The 18,674-nt window shown below is 35.5% G+C and overlaps 1 protein-coding gene and 1 long non-coding RNA gene across 2 annotated transcripts in view; one reads left to right on the top strand and one right to left on the bottom strand.

Annotated features, from left to right (window-relative positions):
* The window catches only part of ZNF462 (zinc finger protein 462), a 133,981-nt gene extending 131,872 nt beyond the window's left edge, over positions 1–2,109 (bottom strand). The window contains exon 1 of the mRNA XM_074330792.1: positions 1,806–2,109. The gene's annotated coding sequence lies outside the window, so the exon portion shown is untranslated. The remainder of the gene's footprint in view (positions 1–1,805) is intronic.
* LOC141571165 (uncharacterized) lies at positions 981–3,685 on the top strand. The gene is made up of 2 exons (XR_012495877.1): positions 981–1,106; positions 3,466–3,685. It is a non-coding gene; the product is annotated as an uncharacterized LOC141571165 (long non-coding RNA).
* Positions 3,686–18,674: the final 14,989 nt, after the last annotated feature.

Raw genomic sequence — 18,674 nt, 5'->3', positions numbered from 1 at the left:
AGAACCCATCATTCCGAGGCTCGGAACCACCACTTTCTTTTCCTAACTTGTGAAATGTTTTGACGGCGCACCAAAAGGAAAAAAAAAAAAAAGCCTACTTAAAGAACTTTACACCCTCCAGCCCCACGTTGTTTGCACTTTCTGGCTGATCATCTAAAGGCTCGGAAAGTAATAATCAGCGCTCCTAATGATAAGGTGTCATGGTGTTGAAGACAAGAGCCAAGATGAAGATTTCACACCTTGAATTTTTATTTAGTGTAATTTTCCCAAAATCGTTTTGACCCCTCTTTTGCAAGAGTGGGCTTCCCCCACCCCCCCCACCCCGCCCTTCTCACCAGGTCGAATATCTCCTAAGGCTTGATTAGGGAGTGGGGGTGCTTACAGTATAAAAAAATCAATACTGCAAGTCAGAAGCAATTGAAGTTCAAGGGCATGGGCTGGTTGTACCATTTCTATTTCTCGCATCCTCGAGTTGGACATCAACAGCCTCAGGAGAGAGAAACACGCAGCGCGCGGCAGAGACCTTAATTAAAGTTTCTTTTGTCCGCGTCTGAATTGGGGGATGTTGCTGGATTCCTTTGCATTGGGGAGCGCGCATCCGGTGTGGAAGGCGCGGGGTTGAGGATCCAGGGCAAGATTTGCGCTCTTTAATACTCACTCCCTCCCCCCTCCAAACAACAGTCCGGGAAGACACATCCATAAACCCATACAATAAAGGGGGAGGAGGAGACGCGCGCGGAGTTGGTTCCCATCGGATAGCGGGGTTTCATAAGCAGATCTGAATCCTCGTTTTCCAAGATATTCCCCAATCGTTTATTCTGGGTCAGAATCTCTCACCCAGAGGCACGATTTCACCCCCGCCGAGTCAACACTTCCTGCCCTTTTCTCCTCCCACTCACATTGAAAAGCTTGGGAGCCCTAAAAGGGTGTTGATGGCGGGGTGATAAATAAATAAATAAATGACACTCTACGCGTGCGGTGAAGAAAGGAGGGGGAGGACGAGGAGAGGGAAGAGTCAAAGTAGGGTGGGAGAACAAGGAGGAGAAAGCACAGAGGCGAGAGGGAGACCGGAGTCAAAGAAAAAGAAGAAAGGAGAGTGGAGAACGGTAAGGCTGTTCAGAACTAAAATGACCCTGGCTTTGTGCAGAATTGGGAGGACTCCCCCTTTCAGGTGCCTGGAGGGACTTGGGGAAGTCCTTCTGACCCGAGCTCCTCCCCCACGGGACCCCAGGGGTGTCTGAGCGATGCACCGCTCCCCCATAAATTCCTCGTGGCAAAGAGAGGAAACGCGCCAGGTCTCCGCCGTCCCTTTCACTGCCCCGGCTGATAATTTACCTCTTTGTCTTTAATAAAAAAAAGCTGACTTTTTCTGTCAAGCTGTGCACCGGGAAAATAACAATCGTATTTCAGGTTGAAAGCTCCTATTACTGCTGGGTTTTGGAGGCTGTGATAAAATCTTCATCGACGTGGAGATACCTTCTAGGTTGGCGTGGGTCGGAAGTCCTAAGATGGGGGCCGCCCTTCCCCGGGGGCTGGGGCGCAGGGAACCAGGCGGTGGGGAAGGAGGAAGAAGCGACGAGGTCAGAGGAAACCCAAGGCTCCTGGGGCACCGTAGGGCTTCCCGCAGTCGGGGAATGAGCCCTGGGGAGGAGCCTTTCCCGAGAACGTGAGCGCGCCCCAACACGCCTCAGACCTCATAAACCCTCTTGGCAAAGACCCGGGAAGCGGCTGGCGGACCGACTGCGGTGAACTCCAGAAATTAACCTGTGCTACAATTAAACGGGCTGCCGCCCTTTCACACTCACCTCGAGCGACCGAGATACAGAGCTCCCGAACCGGCCACGGGGGGACCTGGCTCCTCCCTCCCGTCCCAGGAGAAGAGGACAAAAAGGGGAGATGGACTTGGAGATGGCCCCGCCCTTCAAACGCTCCAATCCTTGGAAACTAAACCTCCTCTCCAAGCTTCCACGTCTAGAAGGGACAAAGGCAGCGAGGAGATCCAGAGACGGATGGGGAGATAGGTGGCTTTCAGGCTTCTCATGTGGGTGCATTGGGAGGAAGGTACAATGGCTAAGTTTCCATCCCAAATACAGGGTGGTCTTTAGAAGACCACCTTCTGGTTTAGAAGCAAATTGATCTCCCAAAGCCGTGAAGGAAACTATTGCAAAACTCCCCTATAGCCCTGCTTTTTGAACGTGGGAAGGCTGAAATTTCAATTAATTGATGCTGTACATATTTTTTTCGACTTTTTGGAGTTACAAGTGTCTTAACTGTCCAACTAAAATAATTGAAAGAAATTAAACATGATGAGGGAGTGGGCTTTTTGTTTGTTTGCTTGTTTTTATTGAGGGCAGTTTTCTTTCAAATGATAGCAAAGCATTTGCATAAATAAAAGCTGGGTCAGTCAAGGAAAGCAGTGTGGCTGGAGGTTTTAGGGAAAATCTTGATAAACTTGGCACTTAAGTAACTGTAATTATGCTGTGCCATTAGCAGACCATTAAGATAAACAGAAGAAAGTTTACACCTCCTGCTATTCCAATTCCCTAAGAATATTCACAAAGATAATACAAGCCTAGTTGGTGGGTTAGCTTCTCCACCAGGAGGGTTAATTTCTAAATTTTTTAATTAAAGTGGAAAAGCTTAGGTTTTGTACACAGTCAACAATGTGAGGGAAGCCTCAGGGGGACATGTTGACTCTGCAAAATTTGCCTTTTGTTACTATACCCTATGCCATTTTCCCCTGGAATCATAAGGGATTTCAAGACTTTATTAATGTTCCAGGAAATATGAATATGTTGGAAGTCTGGACTTTCTTCTCCCTTATCATGAGTGACTGGCATACAGTCTCCTCATAAAGGGAAATTATGGCTCATCAAAAGAGTGACTTTATGAGCATTAATAGAATAATAAATCTTGCAATTTTAGTTCAAGAAACTGTGGAGTCCTATAATCAGAATGACCCGTGCAAATATGATCCACTTACTTGCTCAACTCTAGCAGGATATGGATAATCTATAAATCATTTTGGTTTTTCAAGGTTTAGGGGGAAAAGCACCCAACTCTCTCAAAGAAAAGTGTTTATGGGGGAAAGGGGGCTTCTATTACCTGCAGGAAGATATCATGGAAAGAAGGAAGAGTTGATCAAGAGGTTACATTAAAAAGTAGAATTTCAACTGAAACAAGAGCATATAGATGTTTTAATGTCATTATTTCAATTTTTACGTGCTATTATATAAAAAAGAAAAACTCCTTCTTCCTGAAAACCATACCAAAAAAAAAAAAAATTCCGTTTATAACCCCACTTTCTAAATTCCAGCTGGAAAACTGTTCAAGCTGATGATTTTGGCAAAACAAAGAGTAGATGAATAGAGTATGGCTTTTTCAGAAGTCTTAATTATTTCATCCTTAAACATTTGACCATATTGTGATGCAACTCTTTTTTTCCCCCCCAATTTGTTTTTCCAGAACCCATCAGCTCCAAGTCAAGTAGTTGTTTCAATCTAGTTGTGGAGGGTGCAGCTCACAGTGGCCCATGCAGGGATTGAACCGGTGACCTAGCTGTTAAGAGCACTGCACTCTAACCAACTGAGCTAACCAGCCACCCCATGATGCACCTCTTGAACTTGATATTTGCCTGCCTATGTAAAACTCCTTTTCCTTGCAATATAGTCCTTTTACAATTTGAGTTTGTGGTGGTTTTTTTTGTTTGTTTGTTTTTTTGATTCTAGATTCTCGAGATCTTTCACTCTGAAATTTTGTGTATGTGAAAACTCCAAATTGGATCATTATGGACCCTCCAAATATCAAGAAAGTGAAGTCACTAGCACACCTTCTTTCTGATCCCTTACAGAAAAATCAGTATATTCTCATAAACCCATATTCAAGCATATGTAACCTGTTGACTAGTGTCCATGCTTAGGGAGAAGTCACTAAAAGAAGACAAAAGTAGATGATTCATAATTCTGAAAAGCTCTCAAAGGAAGAGAAATTGTAATTACATTAAACTTACTCTGAATGAATCTTTGTGTATACCTTTGGATACCAAAGAACATGCTCAGTAGCAATGTTCTAAAATTCAAAAAACAAAGTCTCCCATAGGTAGGAGTTAAATTTACAGTTCTATTAAACTAGCTACTGTAATATGGAACATTCCTGAGTAATATCATTCAACCATTGAGTATTTGTCTAGCACCTACAGTGTGCCATACTCAGAGAAATGAATGTTAGGGATACAAAGATGAACCACTAGCTCTAAAATCACATCACTTTGTCACAGAACTTTAGATTTTTGACTTACTTAAAAGCAATACAGGAATTTGGCCAATAAGGAGATTACGATTAATTTGAACATTTCTGTTTCTACTATGGCATTATTGAGAAGTAGTATTTTAAGGTAAAATTTTGTGATTTAATTTTAAAGCCAATGTCTTCCCTTAACTCATAATTTAACATGATGTTCTTTCTTGAGAAGATTTTTTAGGAAAGAGAGCAACCTTAGGTCAACTATGATTAGATTAACCAAAAATTCAGAAGAAAGAGACTCGACTGCAAGATTGCCCAGTTGAGGCATCCCTTATAGCAAAAATACCGGTTTCTCCAGATTCTTACTGCTTACACTCAAATTGATGCTCAGAGAGGGGATGTGACTTGGTCAAGAACACAGACCTAGTGGGGAAGCGTCAGCTCTAGAAGATATGCCTCCATGGCAGTTTCCTAAAGCTATCATTCTCATATCACCTTCAATATTTCTTTTCTTTTTTTTACATATTTCCATACTGCTTTTTATTAATATATATTTACTTAATATATATTATTTTAAAATCAATGTTAAAACAATTTAGCTACCTCAGAGGCAGTAATACCCATAAAATCACAGGTTTGATGAGTTATTTACATACACATTTCAATATACATAAAAAATAAATATATTATTATTAAAATTAAAATAACAAAAACATTTTTTGATTAAAAAACAGCCTAGTTATATACATCCCAAACTGTTAATAGTAAGGAGTGAGAGAGATGGAAAAGAAAATGTTTTTATTTTTGTGTCTACAAACATAAATCACGTTTATAACTGAAAAAAATAAGAAAAAAATTATGTGGTCTAGTGATGGCTTATATACCCCCTAATTAAGCCTCTCATTATATATCCTTAATAAGAATTAAAAATTAGTAGTCTTTTTAGCACCATTTAATAACATATATTTCAAGTCTTAAAATGCTCTCACTTTTTGTCCCCTTAATTCCTCCTCTTAGAATCTACCCTAAGGAAACAGTCAGAAATGTAGAAAAGATTTATACAAAAAATTGTATAGGTAAAGTAAGTAATTGAAAATATGAGATTACGATAAAAGGAATGGTTAAATAAATAATAATATATTCCCATGATGACATACTAGGCAATTTAAAATTGTTTATGAAGATTTTGTAATTAAATAGAAAAATGGCCTCATGCTAGGTGAAAGACCTAGATGCAAAAATTACGATCACTGATCATTTTTTCATAATGTACAGACACACGGAAATCACCTTGAAAGTAAATATACTGTGTCAATAGTAAGTTGACTTATTATAAAAAATTTAGAAAATGTGGAACTTATATATAATCCATGTTATATAATTATAAATATACCACACACACACACACACACAAAAGGTGCCAAAAAGAAAGGGAAAAAACTATTAAAATTGTAATACTCAATATATACTGATAACAAAAGATGAATACAAGTCACGTTTGACTTCTACAATTATAAGAGGTGCTCAAAGTGGTTACCATCAGCGTCCAGACATTTCTGATTACAGTGAACTACTGCTTGAGCAATGTTGACCAAAGTGTGCATTTGTATACATTTTTTTGCCCCCTCTCTTTCCCCACCCCATATACAGAGGGTGCCAAAAAAATGTATACACATTTTAAGAAAGGTGTCACTTTGGTCAGCGTTGCTCAAGCAGTAGTTCACCATAATCAGAAGTGTCTGGATGCTGATGGTAACCACTTTGAGAACCTCTTGTAATTGCAGAAGTCAAAAGAGACTTGTATTCATCTTTTGTTATCAGTATATATTGAGCAGTACAATTTTAATACGGTTTTTTACTTTCTTAAAATGTGTATACAGTTGTTTTGGCACCCTCTGTATATGCATACTATGGAGTTCACTGCTTTGTTTGAACTGAATTATCAATTATCTGTTTAATTATTTAAAAACATTTTAAAGTTAAATGATAGAAACTACTTTTATGTGTCTGATCATTATAAATGTGTTTCAAAGAGCTTATTAATACTTATAATAAAATTGTGGTATAGTAACTGTTTTCCACAAAGATAATTTGCTTTCACAGGGACAATAGGACGATTCAAGTGGGCATTCTGAATATATTTTATATACAAAAGGAAATATAGCACCAAAGAGATTGAATGATTTAACCAATGTCTCCCAATGCTAATGGTGTGAAGAAGACTAAAATCCAGTTCTCCTAAATTCTACTCTTCTATTTTGAAATCTAGAATTCTACTACAATCTCAAAATATTACCAAATATTATCAAAAGAAAATGACTAACAGCTAATATGAAAAACGTTCAGCTTCATAAGTTATGCAAATGAAAGCTTTGATACTCTTTTATACTGAAAACCTGGCAGAAATATATATTGTATGTGTGTATATACCTATATATACATATATATATGTTTATATTTCCCAATTGTTAAGAGGATATATATAATTCCCAGTTGTTGAAGATGTGAAAAAATAGACCATCTGGTTCTCTGTTGGTGGGAGTGAAAAGTTTCAGTCATTCTGGATATATTAAAAGTCTTTAACCCAGGAATTTAACTTTTAGAAATTAAAGAAATATTCATGAATGTCATCAAAAATTAATGTACAAGGAGGTTCACTGTACCCAACAACAAATGAATGGTTAAAGTAATTATGTTCATCTATGTAGTAGAAAGTCATTTAGCTATCAAATTCCCTAGGAAATATTAAATGATATTGGAATATTTACATGATTTTTTGATAAGGGAAAAACAGATTTCAAAACTATATATAACATTATCTCATATTTGTACATTGTGTGTGTGTGTGTGTGTGTGTGTTTGTGTGTGTCTTTCAGGATTGAAAAATGATTAGAAAAGTATAAATAAAGTGTTAATAGTTTTTCCCAGGTGATGTAATTTTTTTCTAGGTGACATAATTATGGGTATAGTATATCTTTTTTTCACTATATATCTCAGATTTTTAAACATTTCTACAATGAACATATCTCTTTTGCAATTAGAAAGAAAGTTTTAAAACTTGCAAATAAATTTTGCCAGCACTAAATTTTTCTTATGTCATAAAGACTGACCAAACCAAATATTTGTCTAGTTGATAAAAGAAATGTATTAATCATACCTTAAGATCCTTGCATATATTCATTTGATTTCCAAAACAGCCTTTACTCAGAGTTCAATGCATCTACTATGGATTTTGGAAGGAACAGCCAGCACCAAGTTGACTTCCTTTGCATTCACTAACCACCAGCCCATGACTGACCCCTTGTAGATTCCATCTTAGTTGCCTTTTCACCATAATATGGATTCCACACATATTCTCTGCTGTCTACTAGGTCAGGGTTAGATTTCTCAGCAAGCTGCTAAGAATAGTGTTTCACAAAAGTTACTCATTGATTACATGTTTTTTTTAAGTATCTGGAATGCAGAACAAGTTTATTCTTTAGTATCTTTCTGATGTTTATCCTGAAAATCTGCCCAAGGAGCAGATTTTAACTCAGTATTTATTGATTTAATGTTTAAAATAAAGACAAAACCAAGTCTAGCAATCAACATCTAGTTTCCAGCTCTTGCTCTTACCAGTGGAGGCCTTGGTCTTCATAAATCAGTTTCCACATTTATAAAAGAAGAATAATTAAATACTTATCAGATTGTTATGAGAATTTTAAAAATGCATATAAAGAACATGGCAGTCTATAATTTAAGCTTTACTGTGAGGCAGCATTGATGAAGGATGACTTGGGAGTCAAGAAACAGATACTTAGGTAGGAAAATCAAAACCAAAATACGTACATATGACAAATAAACAATCCATTACTATTTAAACAATTTAAAAAATATCAGCAACAATAATGAAAAATTAAAAAACCTAAGCATGATTGACTGTGTCTAACTTCTCCTATTCCTATTTATTTGCTGCTTGTTAGTTCCCTTTGTCAAGTGCTAGAACTCAGCTACCAGATATGTGGCAGTAGGGCCGGAGGATTTTTAAAAGTAGAAGAGAAAACCTTAATATCAAGAAAGATGTTGTTTATTGATATCCCAAATCGAAGAAACAGTTGTATGTGCTCAGAAAAATCTATCCAGTGCAGGAATTGTTATAACAAACATAAATAACTAAACTACAGCAAAGGGGGGAACATTTATTTCACTCCATTTTCTGTGAATTGTGTAGAGACCACCACTGTTCATTAATCTACCTTCTGGATCAGCAGTGTTCTATGGAAGCACAATTTGAAAACCACTGATGTTTCCCAGTTGAGAAAATGGTCTCAAGGAACAGTGATTTGCCCAGGGTTACATACCAAGTTATTGAACATCTAGAATCTACTCAGTTCTTCTGCATGGCAATTTCTACTACATCCAATTTGCCTATCCCAGCGAAAGAAATTTCCTTGAGCTGGTATTGAATTAAAAACTCAGTTACCTTCTGTTCTTTCTCCCTACTCTCCCTTCCTTCCTAAGGTTTTCCAGAAATGAGATCCCATACTTTACATGACCAACAATAATTAACAACTTCAATCAATAAATAATTTTCATGATTTCTCTAAGTTATTTTGATGACTTTCAGTTCATTTCATTTTTTTTTCCTAATCTCAGAGGATTAGCAGAATGGCTAATTGTGTTCTCCATATATCAATATTTTCTGTTCCTTGGGAATATTTAGAGGTTTCCTCCTCTTTTTTCTTCTCATCTTTCAATCTAAAATGGTTTTTATAGGCTTAGGATCTGAAGGGAAAAAAAAGACAAAGGGAGCTTAAGGCTTTTCACCTGGAAAATGACAATTCTGCTTTTATTACACATGAAGATAAAAATGGAGACACATAGCACTATTCTGCATATCGGGGATCATATGAAAAGTTGATTGTTCTGGTCCTTTTGCATTCACTCTATATCATGCAGCATTCACACATGAATTAATTCCTACTATTGAAAAAGGCCGTTGGCCAGTGCTCTCATTTGACTTAGGATAGAGCACTGAATTGGAACTTAGTAGGGACTTTTTAAATGTGATGAATATGGAATTAAAGTATCCACTTGGTAATCAAATTAACTCCGTGGATACCAGAAGTAAGTGTTAAAGCATATAACATGGGAAAAGAAAAGCAATAGTGATTGTTATTACAGCTTTATTTGACTATAATCCATAGTCAAGATCTAGAAGACGCACCTGTCCCATTCACTGAAGAGATTGCAAAATCCAAGACATCTCCAGCTGTCACCTGGACAATAAGTCAGAAACATAAATTTTCATCAGACAAAGGGATATGGTGTGTGTAAGAGAAAATGCACAGATTTTTGTCTGGAGATTGGAAAAGTGCTAACGCTCTAGATCAGCAATAGGAATCACTGACATCTGTAAAGTAGCTCACAAAGCATCTCCCACATTCACTTTTAAAATCCAGTCTTCACAACAATTTATGACATGAAGATTTTTTTTGTTTTATGTTTGAAGAAACCAAGGCTCAAAATAGTTCAGTGACTTGCCCAAGATCATTCAATAAGCACTGGGACTTGAACTCAGGACTTCTGATTCCAGAGTGCACCAACTTTCCTCATTGTCAAGTATTAAACTCCCAGCATAACATAGTAATATGTTTTTTATCTCCATCTCTCTATATATCTATATCTATATAGATATATTTCCTGATATAAGTAGTATGTATTGTATCCAAGTTAGCAAATATAGAAAAGTTTTAAAAAAGAAAAATAATATTGAGTCCCAAAACACAAAGGGAATTACTATTATTTTCTGTATTTCTCCTTTTGTGACTTGGTAACTTATGTCCTTTGCTTATTTTTTATTAGTATGATTGTGTGTGTGTCTTTACATTGATTTATAGATTAAGGATATTAACCCTTTATATATGTAATTAAATATTTTTCTTAGTTGTCTATTTGTTTTTAACTTTAATAATGATGCTTTTTGATAAACAGGAGTTAAAATTTTTGTGTTTAAATTCATCATTCATTTTCTTTATGCTTTCTACCATTGGTATAATATCAGAAAGGCCTTCAAAACTCCTAATAGGACAAAAAAAATTTTTTTTTAATAATTCCAAGATTTTAATTTTTACATATAACTCTACCATCTATGTAAAATTTATTTTAACATGTGATACAAAGTAGGCATTAAACATAATTGTTTGCCAAATCATTAACTAATTGTCACAACATTGTTTAAAAAAAGCATCCTTTCTTACCCACTTAATTGAAATGCCACCTTTATTACACACTACAATTTTGGATGTAGTAAGATAGTTATCCATTTGTTCCATTTATCTGTCTACTTTAGTAAATGTGTGTTGATTATATTATTGGTTCTTATTTACTCTTATTATCAGATTTATCCCTTTAAACTGAAAAAGATCACAGTGTTATTTAGATTTGATTAAAATTTTGAGCAAAATTTCCATATATACATATATGCATATGTATATATAAATTAACTCAGCCCGTATTCCCTCAATAAGTACACAGGTTATTGTTTAGCACAGGTCCCCAAATGGTGGCTTTATCACTTTACAAAATTACGTACAGACGTATTAATGGGTTACAAATATATTCAAAACTTTACATCAACTTTTTTCTTAATATAGTTAGATTCAGGATTCTGAGTCTAATGTCTTACACTACTGTTCACTGTTCATTTGTTTCATCTCACTAAGAAATCAGTTAAGGTAATAAAGCAGTGACTTTAACATTGGTAAAGGAAAAGAGGAACAAGAAAATTCAATTAATGCAGTAAAAGAAAAATGATATAAACAAACAAGAGGATGTGATAGTAGAAAACGCAATATCAGAAATAAGAATAAGAGGTCAGAAATAAAACTGATTAATATGCACATGTCAATTTTCAGAACATATGTTAATGGATGAGATATAGAGACTCTCGTACTGTGAAACCCAATAAATAACCATAAACTCTAATCAAGTTTACTAAATGGGTTGTACAATTCTTTTATATCCTTTTTTTCAATCTCAGGTTCACAGAATCTGTCAGTTTCTAGTAGGTGGTATGTTAAACAACATGATAGTCTGAGAAACAGAAAATGCAAATAGCTATATAAATATGTCATAAATAAAAGTAAATAACCAGAAATTTTAGAAATAAAAAGGAGTAACCAGAAATCAGGTAAGTACTATAAAGAAAGCAGAAGAAATATAGTAATACTAGACAGTAAAATTCTGTCTAGTTAATAAAGTTAAAAATACTAAAATGAAAGAGAAAATATTTTAGTTGATAAAAGAAATAATTCACCATTTTTGTACCTAATAAGTTTTAAATATGTGAAATACAATCTATTATATCTATAAGAAGTTTACAAAACTATAGTGGTATAATTGTAGATTTTTGACATGCCTCACCAAAAAAGGACAAATTAAGTGGCCCTCAAATACAAAAGAATATAGAGGGATTGAATAACACATTCATTAAACTTGAATATAGATGTATGTATAGAACTATGTGCCTAATATTCTTTTCCATTATACATGGAACATTTATAAAAATTGACCATTCAGTCACAAAAATAAAAGAGCTATAAACTCAATAAGTATTGAAAGTGGAATACAAATCAGAGTGCAATAAAACTATAAACTAACTGCCAAAGAACAGAAACACACACACACACACACACACACACACACACACACACACACACACACTCTCTATATACTAAAAGACTTTAAAATACCTTTCATAATAACCTTTGGGTAAAAAGAAAACCAAGCTGAAATTACAGACTACTTATATATAAGCAAGAGTGGGAATACCACGTATCAAAACTTGTGTGATGTGACCTAGTTGTAGTCATATAAAAATTAATTTCCTGAAATGTATTAGGAAGCAGAAACTATTTAAAATATACAGATACCTTCAACTGAAGGAGCTAAAAAAAATTTTTAAGTAGAAACTATTGAGTGTTAAAAGCAGAATTCTATGAAAATTAATAAGTACACTTAATCGATTTAAGTATCAACAGAAAAATCAAATAAATCTTATTTTAAAAAGAAAAATATAAGATAAGGAAAGATACATAAGTCCTTATCCCTTAAGATAAGGAAAGATACATAACTACAGACACAGAAGATTAAAAACTTAGGAGAATATTATATCAATAAAACTTAAACTAGAAAATAAAATTATTATATCAATAAAATACTTAGATAAAAAGGATAATTTTCCAAAAATCTATATAATAATGAATATTGACTCAAGAGGAAGAAGAGAAGAAAAATAAACCAATTATTTGAGGAAAGAGAAAACATAGCTAAATCCCCAAAACCACACCAGATATACTAAGTAAATTCTAGTATATCTTACGGAAACTGATAATTCCTATTTGTAAACTGTATGTATGTATTTATCTTTAAACATTTGTTATAAAGTAATAGGTGTTCATGGAAATATTAAAGAATACCAGAAGTTTTAGAAATAAAAGTCTTACGATATTTAAACATTTTGTTCTCATTCTTTGTGTCTAATGTTACTTTGCCATCCCTTGGTCCAAAAAAGAAAACCAAATACATAACAAAACTTTATATCAATATTTACTGTAAATACAGATACAAAACTCCTGTATAAAATATTTTATATAAAAATCCAACAGCGTATGAAAGAAATGATTCACTATGAGTAAATAAGCTTATCCCAGAAAAGCAAGAATGCTCAAAACCAGGAAATCTATTCATGTAGCTCATTGACTGAACACACTAGAATTAGCATAGGATCATCTTGAGTTACCAAACAAATAGTTGATATAATTTAATATCGCTTTCTGATTAGAACCAAAAAAATTAAAACAAAATGGAACTTTTAGTAATCCATGACTAGAAGGATTTTTTTTTTTAATTATTATTACCAGGATACCTATCAGAAAATTACAGCAAAATCTTACTACTGAAATAGAAGTTTCCCATTAAAGTCAACAGTTAAAAAGGAAATACTTGCTCTCTACTAATACAATTCAACATTTCACTGAGGTCTCAGACTTTGAGATAATTAAAGAAATAGTAAGAATTAATACTACAAAGGTTGAGACCAAAATGTCATTATTAGCAAATGCAAATTAGAATCTTTCAAACAATCTTCTTAAAAATTAATAGCGCTCAGAGTTCAATAAGGGAACTGAGGACAAGGGAAACATACAAAAATCAATAATTTTCCCATATGCCAGTAATATCTAAATAGGTTTGGATGCTTTCAGCTTCAGTTAGAGAATGCTGAATTAATCAAGAGTTAAAACTTATTTACTGAGATGGGAATCTGGAGGAAGGCAATTTATTGGTATGTTCAGTGGCTCAATAATGTCTTCAAGGAGTTACACATTTTTCAACTTTCTGCCCTATCATCTCAATTTGCTGTCTTTTTGTCTTCATATTTGTGGCCTCGTGGCCACATTATGGCTATCCCAAACAGGTGTTGAGCCTGCTCATCAACACTCAAAGTTGGAAGAGAGAATGGGGACAGGAGCAAAGGGGCTTTTCTTGTATCAAGGTGTAAAAATTATTAGAATTTCCCTTATTACATATTGTATAATACTAGGTACTATGGCCAACCCTGGCGGCATGGGTGCCAGGGAAAGTGAGCATGTAGCAGAAGACACAACCATTTGGATTGCCATGTTTGGTTCAGACCAATTTTGATTCATCTTCTGGGACTGGACACACTGCTGACCCCTACATAAAATTAGGATCCTGTTAGCAAGGGAGAAGTGGTCAGCCAGAGGTACGGGGCACTCCAAAGCAGGATGCTGCTTGTTTGGGTTTTGTGAACCTTTGAGAGATTTTAGAAAAGTCCACAGCATGAGCCAAAGCAGGCTGTTTATATGGGAAAGCCACTGAAAGCAGCTTGGGTGTGCCTGAAAGTTGAGTGGGGTGTGGTCTTAGGGACTCACTAGGGTGGGGCAGATGAAAGGTGATAGCCAGTTTGATGGAGACTCTGATATGGCATTCTCCCCGCATCTGCACATCAGGAGGGGGGAGGGCTCAACAAAGAAACAATGGCTTCCACCAGCTCCTCTGTCCCAGAGAAAGCTGCCCCTCCAGTTCTCATTCTTAAGGCAGACAATTCAGTTCCGCCTCATGTGTCCCTGGTGCCTTTCGAGCTGCTGGCCCAGCACTGGAGCTCAGAGTGAGTGAGTCTGTCACAAAGCAAGTCCATGCACAGGCCCTTTAAGACCACCTGGGACTGCAGCTGCCATTGTCTCATTCAGCCACAATCTCCACTGGTTTTCACAGCCAGGAGTTATGGAGACTTCTCTCTTTGTCACTTAAGACCTGGGCTGGGGAGCCTGGTGTGGGGTTAGGACCCCTCACTCCTCGGGGAGCAAGGGGAACCTTTGAAGCCAAGATATTCCTCCTAATTTTTAATGACCACATGCAGGTGTGGGACCAGCCCGTTCTGCGTGTCTGCCCCTCTTACCAGTCTCAAGGTGGTTTCTTCTGTATGTCCTTAGTTGTAGGACTTCTGTTCAGCTAGACTTCAGGCAATTCTCAATGATGGTTGTTCTGTAATTTAGTTGTAATCTTGATGTGATCATGAGAGGAGGTAAGTACAGTGTTCACCTATCTGCCATCTTGACCAGATCCTACTGAGATACATCATATTCTTGTATGAAGTTTCAATATATAATAGTAAAATGTTGATTCTCTATATGGTAACCCACAAATTCATGGTCATCCCAATCAAAATACCTTTTTCTTTTTTACACTGATAACTGATTCTAAAGTCTAGCTATAGGAGGAAATTATCATTTACAAAAATAAGACGAGTATGAAGCCTAACTCCTCATCATGTATCATAACATTTATTATCCAGATACAGGGACAAAAGAGTGTGGTAGAGGTGCAAGAATAGAATACAAATATCAGAATACAGAATGGGGCATAATAAAGAATACAAAGTCCAAAAATGGCCTGTGTACAAATGAGGATTAGTATATAATAAGTATAGCGTTCAAATCTATCCAGTGTTGATGTGAACATACAAGTACTGAGTTTGTGGAAATGTAAATCTGTACAGTGGGTTGGTGGACAATGGAGTGATATCTATCAAAATTTAAAATATTCATAGATTTCTGACCAAAAAGTATACTTCTAAGAATCCATCCAAATTCTGGCTCTATCATGGATCAAATCATGGATCTATCACCTAATAATATAACACCTAACTGTGTGACTTGAATAAGTTCTCAGAGACTCTACTTTGTTATCTACAAATTATGTAAAATAATACTTACTTCATAGATGCATTAACAGATCAAATGAGAGTATTCATGAAAAACTCCTGGCCCATAACAGGTGATCAACAAATGTTGGTTTCGTAAATGACTAAAGTAAATTGGTTTCGTAAATGACTAAGGTAAGTAAATTATAATCTTTATCACTTGCTTTTCTTATTTGGGCTTAAAGGAAGTATGATTTGATCAAGCATTTGTACTTGAAATTTTCATTAAAAGATGGTAGATATGGTCTATGCTTTGAGATGAATAAAATAATTATTTGATTATTCATTAATTTATACAGTGAATGTAGTAGTATTTACTATATGTCAGCCAGTATACTAGGCACTTGGAGCTATAATGATGAAAAAGAGCCAGTCCTTTCTATTGAGAAGTTTGAGGGTTACTTTAATGCTTTCAGTTTCGTGAGATAAATGCAATTCTAGATGCTTTTATAAAATGCTAAGGATATAGAAAAGACTAGTGCTGAATTAGAGAATCTTTGAATTGAGCAAGACCAAGATATCAGTTACTCAACTTTCCATCTAAGGCAAGAATCCCTTCCACGATATTCTTAGAAGACTGCAAAATAATTGTGATTTATTGAATGTTTACTATTGTCCTGGTCACTGTCCTAATTCTTCACAAACATTGTCTCAACTTAAACATCAAAACAAAACTGAAAGCTAATCACCACTGTACATAATTTACAGACAATAACTGAGATTCAGAGAGGTTAAGTAATTTGTCTGAGGTCACACAGCTAATTCACAGAGCAGAAATTAAAATCCGGCTGGCCTCATCCCAGAGTCCATGTTCTTAATCTGAACCACTACACCCTACTTTTTCAGAGCTGTGACATTTTCAATGATAAGAAACTCAACATATTGAAAGGTTGTTGTTTCACTTCTTGTACAGTTTTTCTCTATATGGTGCTGAAATCTGTCTTCTTGCAACATCTATTCTATACCTCCATAAGGATCAAATAACAACTCCAGTGCAATTGGACTTGCCAGGAATACAGAAATGCTTTAGACATGGTCTCTACCTTCAAATAGTTTATAATCTTGCTTTTTTATAATCTTGCCTTTTCTGTTTGGATGTTTGGAGGATCATGGAATGCTTGCTCTCTTCTACCTGACAGCCCTTCAAAAGTCTGAAAACAAACCCATCCATAACGCTTTCTAAGTAAAAAACACTCTACATCTAACTGAAATTTTTGTTGTTATTCCACATTAACTATCTAGATTTCCAGAGCCTCTCCAACTCAATTTTCTTTCCCCAGATGTGTTCCTGATACTGTTCTGGAAAGACAAGGTTGTGAACAAAAACAGTTCAATGCTATGGCAGTATAGAGGAAGTTTCATGGACTTTCATGAGAAACATGACATATCATGCTGAATATCAAGTTGTTAATATTTGCAAAAATGGGTCTAGCTTTTGCTAGCATTAGTGTTATTTACCTCTATTAGGTCAACTTACTACCACTCAGCTTCTTCCTCCTTTTTTATCCTTTTAACACATATTGGTTTGTTAGGTTTTCTCCTTCACTTTGAACTTGCGAAATAGAATTTTTAATTTTTAAATCAAGATTTTAAAATTATCCCCATTAAACACAATCTTTATTTAAAAAATGGTCTATCATTTCAGACTGCCAAAGTATTTTTCAATCTTGTTATTGTTTTCCAATTTATTAGACATCTCTCCCAGCTTTACGAAATCCTAAGTCCTCAAAGCCCAGTGTTTTTGTGATCTCTTTGAAAAATCAAGGCAAAAGAGGGAGTTCAGGATGGGGTTATTAATGACCTCTTCCAAGCTGGAATAGGTTCATGAATCAATCCTCTTTGTTATCATTGCCCAATCAGGGATGACTTCACCTAGCAAAGTTAGTATCTGATCTACTATATTATGAGAAACAGACTATTATGTATGCTCACGTTAGCGTACAGAAATGCATGCCATATACGTAGACTCCTGTAAGTGTGTTTGGGGTAGGCCAAGACAGGTTAAGACAAATCATTAATGACACAGCGTTCAGAAGATAAAGGCAAAACAACATTTGTTTTCTCATTTTCACTTTTTAAACACTTAAGAGAGCCATTACTTCTGTGGATTCATTTGCAGCCCCTCAGTAGGCCAGTGGGATACCATGAAATCTTGATTGGTGGAGAGTAGTTTTAGAAGGGCCAAAGTCATTCCATCTTCATGGGCATGTTTCTCGCAGTCTAACCTCATCCAGGACAACCCAAAGAACCTAGAGGAAAGAATATACTTCCTGTGCTTCACGCAATCCCTTTGAATGTCACGGCTTGCAACCACGTTTTTTATTTGTTCGGAAGAACTGAGCTCTCTAATGAGAACCTGGAGTTCAGATAGTCTGTGTGGTCAATGAAAGGCATATCGATGTGGACAAGTTCCTTGTAGAAGTTAAGAAATCTTACTAAGACATACATCTATCATCTATTTAATAAAGACCCATTGGTTATCAGGGGAGAAATATAGCTTCTTGAGATAATGGCGGTAGTGCACTGGATGAACTTATGAATAATTTCATTTTAATGAGATATTCACATGGATATGTGCACTACTAAAACACATAAAAAAGGTATTAATATTTATTTTAGCCAGATGAAATCCTTTTTGGTTCTAGGTGGATCTAAATAATAAATTTTAAAATAAAAAGAAGAACAGAATGCTATTTATAATATTTATATTTGAGTAATTTTCTTTCTGTTTTTTTACACAGCAGAAACTTGAAGATTTTCCAGATATATCTAGACCAAAAAATGCAGGCAATGTGTTATGCTTTCTTACGTTAATCAAGCCATGTTTTATCACTCAAAGACCTGATACATATTGTTAAAAAATAATCTCTCACTCAGTATATATTTTTCCCCAATCTAGCAAGTCCTTAAAAAAATACCACTTGATCCTTTGCCTAAAAGGCTTAGTTCACAGTCCAAAAGGAAACAAAGTCCAGACAATCTGCTACCGGGTGGTGTGAACCAATGCTACCACAGGTGCATTATCCTCAGTAGAAGATAACCATATTCACTCAGACCCCCTCTGGGTTCCCTTGCAGCTGATGGGCATTTTTTGAGCACGGAGACAGCTTCCTATCTCAAGTACCCATGCTTTTCTGTTTAGCTGCCTAGGGATTTTTGCTAGCAC

Source organism: Rhinolophus sinicus, linkage group LG04 (assembly GCF_036562045.2).
Source record: "Rhinolophus sinicus isolate RSC01 linkage group LG04, ASM3656204v1, whole genome shotgun sequence".
Lineage (NCBI taxonomy): Eukaryota > Metazoa > Chordata > Mammalia > Chiroptera > Rhinolophidae > Rhinolophus > Rhinolophus sinicus.
Note: the sequence above shows the minus strand (reverse complement) of the source record. Positions and strands in the feature narration are given on the sequence as shown.